This window comes from Erinaceus europaeus, chromosome 2 (assembly GCF_950295315.1).
Source record: "Erinaceus europaeus chromosome 2, mEriEur2.1, whole genome shotgun sequence".
Classification (NCBI taxonomy): Eukaryota; Metazoa; Chordata; class Mammalia; order Eulipotyphla; family Erinaceidae; genus Erinaceus; species Erinaceus europaeus.
This window is the reverse complement of record NC_080163.1, coordinates 373,022-384,206: the sequence shown is the minus strand read 5'-3', so window position 1 is coordinate 384,206 and position 11,185 is coordinate 373,022.

Sequence of the window (11,185 nt, the reverse complement as noted above, 5' to 3'; positions counted from 1 at the left end):
ATTATTATTATTATTATTACTATTATTATTACTATTACTTCACCCAGGGCCCTGCAGGGACCTGAACCTGAGACCCTGAGACTCCTGAGACCCTGCCTGTCTCCCGGCCCTGTCCCTGTCTCCTGTCCCTGTCCCCTGTCCCTGTCCCTGTCCCTGTCTCCTGTCCCTGTCTCCTGTCTCCTGGCCCTGTCCCTGTCCCTGTCTCCTGGCCCTGTCCCTGGTCCTGTCCCTGGTCCTGTCCCTGGCCCTGGCCCTGTCCCTGGTCCTGTCCCTGTCCCTGTCTCCTGTCCCTGTCCCTGTCCCTGTCTCCTGTCCCTGTCTCCTGTCTCCTGGCCCTGTCCCTGTCCCTGTCTCCTGTCCCTGTCTCCTGTCTCCTGGCCCTGTCCCTGGTCCTGTCCCTGTCCCTGGTCCTGTCCCTGTCCCTGTCCCTGTCCCTGTCCCTGGTCCTGTCCCTGTCCCTGTCTCCTGTCCCTGTCCCTGTCCCTGTCTCCTGTCCCTGTCTCCTGTCCCTGTCCCTGGTCCTGTCCCTGTCTCCTGTCCCTGTCCCTGTCTCCTGTCTCCTGTCCCTATCTCCTGTCCCTGTCCCTGGTCCTGTCCCTGTCTCCTGTCCCTGTCCCTGTCTCCTGTCTCCTGTCCCTATCTCCTGTCCCTGTCCCTGGTCCTGTCCCTGGCCCTGTCTCCTGTCCCTGTCTCCTGGCCCTGTCCCTGGTCCTGTCCCTGTCCCTGTCTCCTGTCCCTGTCTCTGTCCCTGGCCCTGTCTCCTGTCCCTGTCCCTGTCTCCTGTCCCTGTCCCTGTCTCCTGGCCCTGTCCCTGGTCCTGTCCCTGTCCCTGTCCCTGGTCCTGTCTCCTGTCCCTGTCTCCTGTCCCTATCTCCTGTCCCTGTCCCTGGTCCTGTCCCTGTCCCTGTCCCTGTCCCTTTCCCTGGCCCTGTCCCTGGTCCTGGCCCTGTCTCCTGTCCCTGTCTCCTGGCCCTGTCCCTGTCCCTGGTCCTGTCCCTGTCCCTGTCTCCTGTCCCTGTCTCTGTCCCTGGCCCTGTCTCCTGTCCCTGTCTCCTGTCCCTGGTTCTGTCCCTGTCCCTGGTCCTGTCCCTGTCTCCTGTCCCTGTCCCTGTCTCCTGTCCCTGTCTGCTGTCCCTGGCCTGGCCCTGTCCCTGTCCCTGTCTCCTGTCCCTGTCTCCTGTCCCTGTCTCCTGTCTCCTGTCCCTATCTCCTGTCCCTGTCCCTGGTCCTGTCCCTGTCCCTGGCCCTGTCCCTTTCCCTTTCCCTGGCCCTGTCCCTGGTCCTGTCCCTGGCCCTGTCTCCTGTCCCTGTCTCCTGTCTCCTGGCCCTGGCCCTGTCCCTGTCCCTGGTCCTGTCCCTGTCTCCTGTCCCTGTCCCTGTCTCTGTCCCTGTCTCCTGTCCCTGTCCCTGTCTCCTGTCCCTGTCCCTGTCCCTGGTCCTGTCCCTGTCCCTGGCCTGGCCCTGTCCCTGTCCCTGTCTGCTGGCCCTGGCCCTGGCCCTGTCCCTGGCCCTGTTCCTGCTGCTGTTTTCCCGCCTGTGCCCCATTTGCAGCCGCTCCCGCTCTGTCCTCGCGGCTCCTTTTTGTTCATTTACTTGTCTGGCCTCAGCCGCTGCTCTGTGGCCGCCCGCCTCCACCTCGGGCGGGACAGACAAGTGGAGAGGAGGGGAGACAGGGCAGAGGAGTAGGGCCAGGGGACACCTGGTCGAGCGCTCCCATCACAGCACAGAGGCCCCGGTTCGAGCCCCTGGTCCCCACCTGCAGGAGGGAAGCTGCAAGCAGTGCAGCAGGTCTGCAGGTGTCTGTCTGTCTCTCCCCCTCTCTGTCTTCCCCTCCTCTCTCCATTTCTCTCTGTCCTATCCAACAATGATGACATCAATAACAACAGCAATAATAAACACAACAATGATAAAACAACCGGGGCAACAAAAGGGAAATAAATGGCCCCCAGGAGCAGTGGATTCGTGGTGCAGGCACCGAGCCCCAGCAATAACTCTGGAGGCAAAAAAAATTGTGAAAACCATGAAAGAGAGAAGAGATACCTGCAGACCTGTGTCGCCACTTGTGGGTAAGCCCCCTGCAGGTGGGGGCTTGGGGGCTCGAACCCAGATCCTTATGCCGGTCCTTGCACTTTGCACCACATGTGCTTAACCCGGAGTCGGGCGGTGGCACAGCGGGTTAAGTGCAGGTGGCACAAAGCACAAGGAGCGGCGTGAGGATCCTGGTTCGAGCCCCCGGCTCCCCACCTGCAGGGGAGTCGCTTCCCAGGCGGTGAAGCATGTCTGCAGGTGTCTGTCTTTCTCTCCCCCTCTCTGTCTTCCCCTCCTCTCTCCATTTCTCTCTGTCCTATCCAACAACGACAACAATAATAACAACAACAATAGTAACTACAACAATAAAACAAAGGCAACAAAAGGGAATAAATAATTATTTAAAAAAAAGAAAAAACAAAAAAACTATGGTAAAATAAAATGAAATAAACACTCATGGGGGTCAGGTAATAGCGCAGTGGGTTAAGCACACGTGGTGCGAATCAGAAGGACCAGCTCAAGGATCCCAGTTTGAGCCCCGGCTTTCGGGGTGTCTCCCTCCTTCTCCGGCAGGGTGTCCTCCAGGGGAAAGGTAACGGGCTGGTTCTTTCTTGCTCACGACAGGGGTGACACGAAGTAAAAGACACCAGGGGACTCTTAGCGTGAATCTAGAATCTGAGTCCTTAGAGTCCCAGAATCCTAGAGTCCGTTTATTAGCAACGTGGACATGAGTTAAATAGAAAAGCAATGAAGTTAATTATTGTTGAAATATGACAGAAATTACAGGTTTCTTAACAGTCAGCATGCCCCCAAGGTAGGGGGCTGGTATGACAGGAATTGATGAGATACAAGACAGTTATTCTCCATACACAAGCAACTTAATTATCCAAAGGTATTTGAGAGAAGCATAGGGGTTAAACCCGTAGGGTGAGACAGAGAGAAGATGGATATCAAAAGGCCATATAGTTTGGCATTTCTCTTGTCTGGGGTCTGAGGTGTGTGATGAAGTGAGTGATAAGGTGTGTTCTTCTGTGATCAGAAGGTGACTTTGAATAAGTGAATCTGCGGCCATGTGGCCTGCAGTTAATGGAGGGAAGTACTGGGGTTTCTGTGGACCTGAGAGTCAAGAAGGAAAGAACCAAGTCTGAGTTTCCCCCCTTATGCTCACCTCGGTTGAGAGAGACTCACCAAGAGGTTATCTTCTCAGACCTCCATCCAGGGACGGGGGTGGTTCTCCCTAAGCTCTATCAGGCTCACACATGGTCCCAACACCCGGCCCCACCTACAGAGGAGTGGCTTCACAAGCGGTGAAGCAGGTCTGCAGGTGTCTGTCTTTCTCTTCCTGTCTCCCCATCTTTCTTGATTTCTCTCTGTTCTATCCAACAACAACAGCAATGATAATGACAACAACAAGGGTAACAACAAGGGCAACAAATGGGAAAATTAGACTCCGGGAGCAGTAGATTCCTAGTGCAGGCACTGAGCCCCAGCAGTATCCCAGGAGGCAATAAATAAATAAACAATCATAAAAATCCCTCAACAGGATTGGTCTGGGAGGTAGCATAGTAGATTTTTAAGTGTGAGGTCCTGAGTGCAGTCCCTGGCAACACATGTACCAGAGTGATGTCTGGTTCTTTCTCAATCCTCCTCTCCTTCTGTGGAAGTCTACCAAAGATAGAAATAAATAATAGCACATTGCTGGGGTCTTCAGTCCAGGGAGCCTGGTCGGCATCCTGCTGGCATCTGGAACCTGGTGGCTGAAAAGAGAGTTAATATACGAAGCCAAACAAATTGTTGGACCTAAGGGCTGGAATAGTGCAGATGAAGAGCTGGGGGGTCCTCCATTCTGTAGATAGCTAGTAGGCCTATTTTAGTCATATTCCAAAGGGCCTGTGGCTAGACTAGTTTTTTTCCCCTGAGCCTGAAACCTGATATGCAGGTGGATCCAAGTGATTGTCTGGGGAGATGATGTCATGGCTGGAAAAGGACCAGAAAGCTGGATCAGGGAAGAGAGTAGCTCCCAAATATGGGAAAGGGGTATAAATATTGTTGACTCTAAACCCCATCAACTTGATGTCATCTGGTCTGGAGCCCTGCTTCCCCAGAGCCCTGCCCCACTAGGGAAAGAGAGAGGCAGGCTGGGAGTATGGATCCACCTGTCAACGCCCATGTTCAGCGGGGAAGCAATTACAGAAGCCAGACCTTCCACCTTCTGCAACCCACAGTGACCCTGGGTCCATACTCCCAGAGGGATAGAGAATGGGAAAGCTATCAGGGGAGGGGATGGGATATGGAGATCTGGTGGTGGGAATTGTGTGGAGTTGTACCCCTCCTACCCTATGGTTTTGCCAAGGCTTCCTTTTTTATAAATAAAATGAAAAAGAAATAATAGCTATAAATATATATTTTTATTATTATTTACTGGATAGCCAGAAATAAAGAGGGAGGGAGTGATAGGGAGAGAGACAGAGAGACACCTGCAGCCCTGCTTCATCACCCGTAAAGCTTTCTCTCTGCAGGTGGGGACCGGAGGCTCAGACCCAGGTCCTTCTGCACTGTAATACACATGCTCAACCAGGTGCGCCACCACCCGGCCCCACAGCGATAAATATTTTAGGGAATAGGGAGACAGCTCACTCCAGCAGAGAGCACACTTTACCTTGCAGTTCGCATCAGGCTCAAGTCTTGGGACACACACAACATGAGCAGCGTGCAACGAGGAATTCCATGAGCAGTGGCATGGCGCTGTCGCCTCCTCTCCCCCCTTTCACCCTCTACCTGGAAATAAGGAAAAAGAATCCACTGAGAGAGGTGCGAAATTTGTGAAAGACCTGCCTAAAACAGTAACAGTAAAATAATAAATACTGGGCAGAGGGAAGATAGCATAATGGTTATGCAAAGAAACTGTCGTATCTGAGGCTCCAAAGTCCCAGGTTCAATTCCACACACCACCATAAGCCAGAAGTGAGTAGTGCTCTGATAAAAATAAAAATAAATATTTAGAAAGAAAAAAAATCCCTGGACAACCTTCTAGAGAATCTTATTCAGACAGCAGCCCTCCACCTTTCCTAGCAGTAGATGGTCCCACTGCCAGCATCCATCCCAGGTGACTGAGGTACTTGCCTGCTTCCCCATACACCTGTCACCTGTAAACAATTGTTTCACCACCCTCCCCTCCCCTCTTATTCCCACCCCTCATCTTCCCGCCCTCCTCCACGACACTCTCTCCACTCGCAGCAATGAAAATGTAAAATAGGGAGTCACACCGAGCCCCGGCTCCCCACCTGCAGGGGAGTCGCTTCACAGGCGGTGAAGCAGGTCTGCAGGTGTCTGTCTTTCTCTCCCCATCTCTGTCTTCCCCTCCTCTCTCCATTTCTCTCTGCCCTATTTAACAGTGACAACATCAATAACAATAATTACAACAACAATAAAAAACAAGGGCAACAAAAGGGAAAATAAATATAAAAATGTTAAATATTCTTTTTTAAAAAAATAAAAACTATTCTAGGAACTGGGCAGTTGAGTGCACATTAACATCCTCAAGGACCTGGGTTCAAGCCCCCAGTACCCATCTGCAGAAGGGAAGCTTTACGTGTGGCGAGACAGTGCTGCAGATGTCTCTCCCTCGACCTCCTCATTCCCTCTTTTTTTTTTCTTTGTGTTATCTTTATTTACCTACAGGACAGATGTGGGGAGCCACATATGCCCTCAAGGTTGCTATTGGCATGGCCACAGAGTCTCTGTTCACAGAAGGCCTTGCTTAAAAGATAAAGTCCCTGCTTCTCTACTCCTTAGAGTCCCTGTTCACAGACAGCCTTGCTCAAGAGATAACTTTCTGTCTCCCAACTCCACTTCCCCATGAATCACCCAGGACCTTCCAGATAATGCTGATCACCATGACAACATGCCACCTCAATCAACAGTCCCCGACTGCTAACTCCCCCCTTGCCCAGCCTTAAAAGCAGCACCTTTGGTGCTAATAAACAGACTTGATCAGAATCTTGACTTGTCTCATTTCTCTCACGTGTCTTGTCCCCTTCCCTCTCCATTCTTTCCTTGTCCTCACTCCCTCTCCTAGGTTAACCCACGTTGAAGGTCCCGCGGGGCGGGACAGATGGTGCCACAACACGCCCCAAGGAACGAGGGACCCCCGTGAGGACTTCATTAGAGAAGCACTGCGGAAGTTGATAGCTAGCGTGGCACAAAGGTGCGTCAAGAATATAATGAGATGGCTGATTTCAGTCCAGGACTCAGGCGATGAGTATTAAGACACTTTCTTTCTCTCTCTACTTTGGCGGTTCACGAAAAAATTGACCTTGTCAGTGCAACTGATGGATACTGGCCGGAGCTACTCTCCGGTGATTCCTGAAGGCCTGACTTGTGACATTTTAGTAGCGGCGGCAGGACAGGCAATCGTCCCCTCTTGACTGAATGAATGCCTCATTATGAATGCCTGTGTGCGTGTTGCGTATCTCACGGTCACTAGACTACGGGGCGTGATTGGGCTCCCAACCTGCGTGTCCGTGGAGTCGTCTCAGCTCAGTGGAGATTCTCAATCCTGTTGAGACCAGGGTCGGGATTTATACGGCTACTCCTAAGCTAAGACTCCTTAAGGTCCTGCGAGGGGCCCGGCCAGGTGAGTGCAGTCGATTGTCTGTCACCCTTTGAGGTGCCAGTTCTTTTTCAACATCCTTTCTTGTCTATCTTTCCCTCCTCCCCCACTAACTCTAATATGGGACAAGATCTGAGTCAACATGAAAAATCTGTTGACGGGCTTAAAAACACTTTAAAGACGCGAGGGACAAAAGTTAAAAAGAAAGATTTAATTAGGTTTTTTAAGTTTCTTTCTGATGTCTGCCCCTGTATAATCCAGGGTGAAAGATTATCTAGACATTTGTTAGTCCAGCTAGGACCAGATCGTTCAAGTGCGCTTGTCTGTCTTGTCTGTCTTGCCTGTCTTGTCTGTCTTGCCTGTATTGTCCGTGTTTTGTGCCTGTGTGTTCCCCTTTGCTTTCACTTTGCAGGAATGGGCCAAACAGCATCCACCTCTCTAGCTTTGATTACCAGCCACATGAAAAAAGTCAAGGCACCGACTAATAGCCTTGAGATAGACGTAAGAAAATTAATGACTTTTTGCTTCAGCGAATGGCCTGAGAAACATTAATTTTAAGTTTAAAAGTGTAAGTAGCTTTGAAGCTGCATTCTTATCAAAGTTAGAAAAGGGAGTTTCTAACACAGTTCTTATGTGGTAATATAACTGTAAATTAATTTGCCAGGGTAGCTGAAGATTCAAAGTAAAAGTCTAAGTATTTAAGGTGACAATTCTTCATCTCCAAATTAAAATACAAATTATATGTATGGTTTTAAGTAGGAGAGGTTCCGAGGTATTATGGAGGGCCCCCATAATGCCCTGTGAAACTATTCCTGTAAAAATTAGTCCACAACAAAATTTGTTGTTTCTTTGGCACTGTAAATTTTCTGAAAAACATTGTCACAAATGTGTGTTAACTCTTTAAGTAACTTAAGTTTGTTTAAATTTTAAAGTAAAATCAATTAAAAAAATCAATATACTTTAGTTAAATTTGGTTTAAAGATCCTGACATTCAGAGATTGGTAGATAAGGTTAAATAAGCTAGACTTTAGATTTACTGCCTTTAAAATTCAAACAGAGCCTTTTAAAACAGATATCACACAGTTAGGGTGTGTCTCAACTTTAACTGAGTGTGACAAAAGACTAAAAGAGATATTATTGATATACATAAATTTGTCAAGTACCCTCTCATTTAAAAAGATAAAATAAACCTAGATAAACAAAAAATAACTTGTCAATGGTTATGCTGATAAATTTCATGCCTAAAGCTTTTGCTCTGGTACCCCTCTATACATCTTTCCACATTTAAAAATATCTAGTTTATTTCAAGACAGTGTCAAAAGTCTATTCTTGATAAGTTAAGTTCATACATATATATGTTCCTGATCTGATAAAAAGTTTAATATTTGATAAATCCTTATTAAACAAAATTAGTCTGAAGACGTCATTATAAGATGGTGTAAAAGTAAAAGATTATTTTAAACGTATATGACTTTTATAATGAGTAAAGTACTATGATCCTAACATTAAACCACGTTCTAATAATATGCTTAAATTGTTTAAGGGATTTTAAAATCATACTACAAAGATGATAATCAATTTATTGTTAAAAAGTCCTTTTAAAATTATATAAAGATATTGAAACAAATTCTTAAGTCATTAGATTATCATTTTAATATTTTTCCTGGCCTTGTGTATGTCTTGCTGGTCACAAATAAAAGACTACAACTGTGACAAGCCTTCACATAAAGAACCAGCCTTTCATATGGTGAAAAGCTTTCTTAAAATAAAAAATCCCCTATATGTAGTCCAATCTTCAGTTTATGTGACTTAACAATGTTTTTATGTTTTTCCAAAGATAATAAAATCTCAGCTGATTCCAACAGCCTTAGTAGTCTTTACTGATGGGTCTTCCTCAAAGACAGGCCATTGTTAAACATGCTAATAAAACACTAAAACAGACATTCAGGGAAATCCCCTACCTCCCCATCAGAAAAACAGGAATCAAGACCAGCCCCAAGCCCCCCCACCAGAGACAAGCCCTTGGGGCAGTGAGGTTTGTCCCTTCCACCAACAATTCATCTCAGATCTCTTTAGAACAACCACAGGGAGTGCAAGACTGGACCTCTGTGCCACTGCCGACACAGTTTTAACTCCAGACATGGGTATTCAGCCCTTGCCCACCAGCGTTTAAGGCCTGCTCCCCCCTCACATGTTTAGATTATTACTAGGAAGGAGCAGCACAACCCTTAAAGGCCTATTCATCACCCCAGGTGTTGTTGATAATGATTATACAGGAGAAATTAAGCTCATGATCTCCTCCCCATATGGGGTCGCTGCCATTACTAAAGGTCAACGGGTGGCTCAGCTACTCCTCTTACCCTTGACATCCACAGACAACCCCAGCTGCAAGACAACCCAGGGAGATAAAGGTCTTGGCTCCTCTGATACATATTGGGTACAAACTGTCTCTAACAATAAACCCATGTTAAAACTTTGGCTAGATTGAAAAAGATTCCTGGCCTGATAAAAAATTTTTATTCAGCAGATGTGATTCAACAAAATTATTTAGTGTAAAATTGTCATCTAAAAGACATGTAACAGTAAAAATTTATTTTGAACATTTCAGCTACGAGGTTTATCTTAGCCTTTTAAGTTACCCATCCAAATAGAAGTGAAAGATCAATTAAGTTGTGTACCCACCCTTGTTCATAGCTGCCCTAAGGGTGTGATAAGCTTTGATAAGCTAAGATCCTAATAAACTAAATTAAACATTTTACTTAAAATTGTTTAAGTGATTCAAAAAAAAAAAGTAAACATTTTATCATGTCAACACGTTAGGTATTGACTTTCTATAACATACTGGTATATTTTAATAAAGAGCCTTCTAAAATCATATAGAAGAACTCAAGCCAATTCTAAGCATTAGATCATCAATTGTAGTAAACTTCTAAGTTGGTACAAGTTTTCTTCCCAAGTAAATGACCGACTGCTCATATGGTAAGATTTCAAACTAAACATTTTTCTTTTTTTATTTATGGGTGTGTGATGACTCCTACAGTCACTCATATCCTTAAATTTTTCTCATTTTTTTACAAGCCTCTTAAATTTTAACGCTTGACCTGCCATAGTGAGAGCACTTTACTGGCTCCTACATTGTTTAATTAAGATCCTGCTATTCAGACATTTAAGATTAATCTCCATTGATAAAAGCCAATGCTCTCTGGCTGATTAATGTAACTCACCTGCCCATGTTAAATAAACAAAAACATTTTTTTCTCAATTGGTACTTTTTCCAAATTTATGTGGGCTACAGCTCAAACAAGAAAAAGCTCAAAAACCTTATGAGCCATATGCTCACCTGTTTTGCTTCAATAGATATATCCAGTCCATATATTTTTGTTCCCTTTAAAACAGAGTAATATTACAATATTTCTTATACTATAACCCTTAAGCTCAATTAATAAAAAAGGGGAATGCACCCCCCAATATTCAGTTGGCTAAAGTGTCAATGAAGTAACTATACTAAACCTTCTTAATATTTACAAAAATTTGAATTGTCCATTTATTATATCTCATTGGCAAAGCCACCCACTCTTCCAGTAATAGAGACATATATTTTTTTCTTTTTTTCAACACTGGATGTCCATGTTTGTTTTCCTTTTATTATGGTAGATGACATTATTGCTCTTGCAAAATCCACAGAGTCCCTGTTGGCAAGTCCTTACCACAAAGGACACCATGGCAGCATATACTCCAGCTAACCTCACCAGCCTATCCAAGTCTTCTCTTTCTGCTGACATACCACTGCTGACTTCCATTCCTCTTTATACAGAAGCCATTGTCTCTGACTTCATCCTTACATGTTTATTGACCTCTCACTTTTCTCCCAATATTCCTCATGTTCAAGGAACCTCACCTTGACTTCTAATGTGTATGCACCTCCTCTGTGTTTTGGTGCAACACCATCCTATATTTTCCTGTCAATTCTTCTCTACCTGGTCCTTGCCTCCTAGTTTCGCTTGTTCCACAGCTGACCCTCTATGAAGAAGAAAAATTTCATCAGTTGGTGCTGACGACCACCAGAGGACCAGATGTGCTGTGTTTCTTCCCCTGGACATCACATCCACTGACTGCTTCCCTTAGACTTACTGGTGTTGCACTAGGACACTCTATATATTCCTCCCATGAATTTTCTGACAAATTACAACAGGTTATAGACTCCACCACAAACAGTCTTGAGTCACTACAGACAGATTACATCCCTAGCAAAAGTTACCTTACAAAACAGACACGAGCCCTTCACCTGCTTACTGCAGAGGGGGGAAACCTGCTTAGCCCTACAAGAAGAATGTTGCTTTTACATTAATGAATCAGGGATCATTAGAAGAAAATGTTAAAAACCTATAAACACTCAGTTGAGAACTATGAAATAGATATGATCCCGCCTCTTCATACCAATGGATAAATTCCCCCTTCCTTACCTGGCTGCCCTCAGTTGTGGGACCCTTGCTTGTTTTACTTCTTCTGCTCACAGTAGGTCCTATAATTCTTAACAAGCTCATG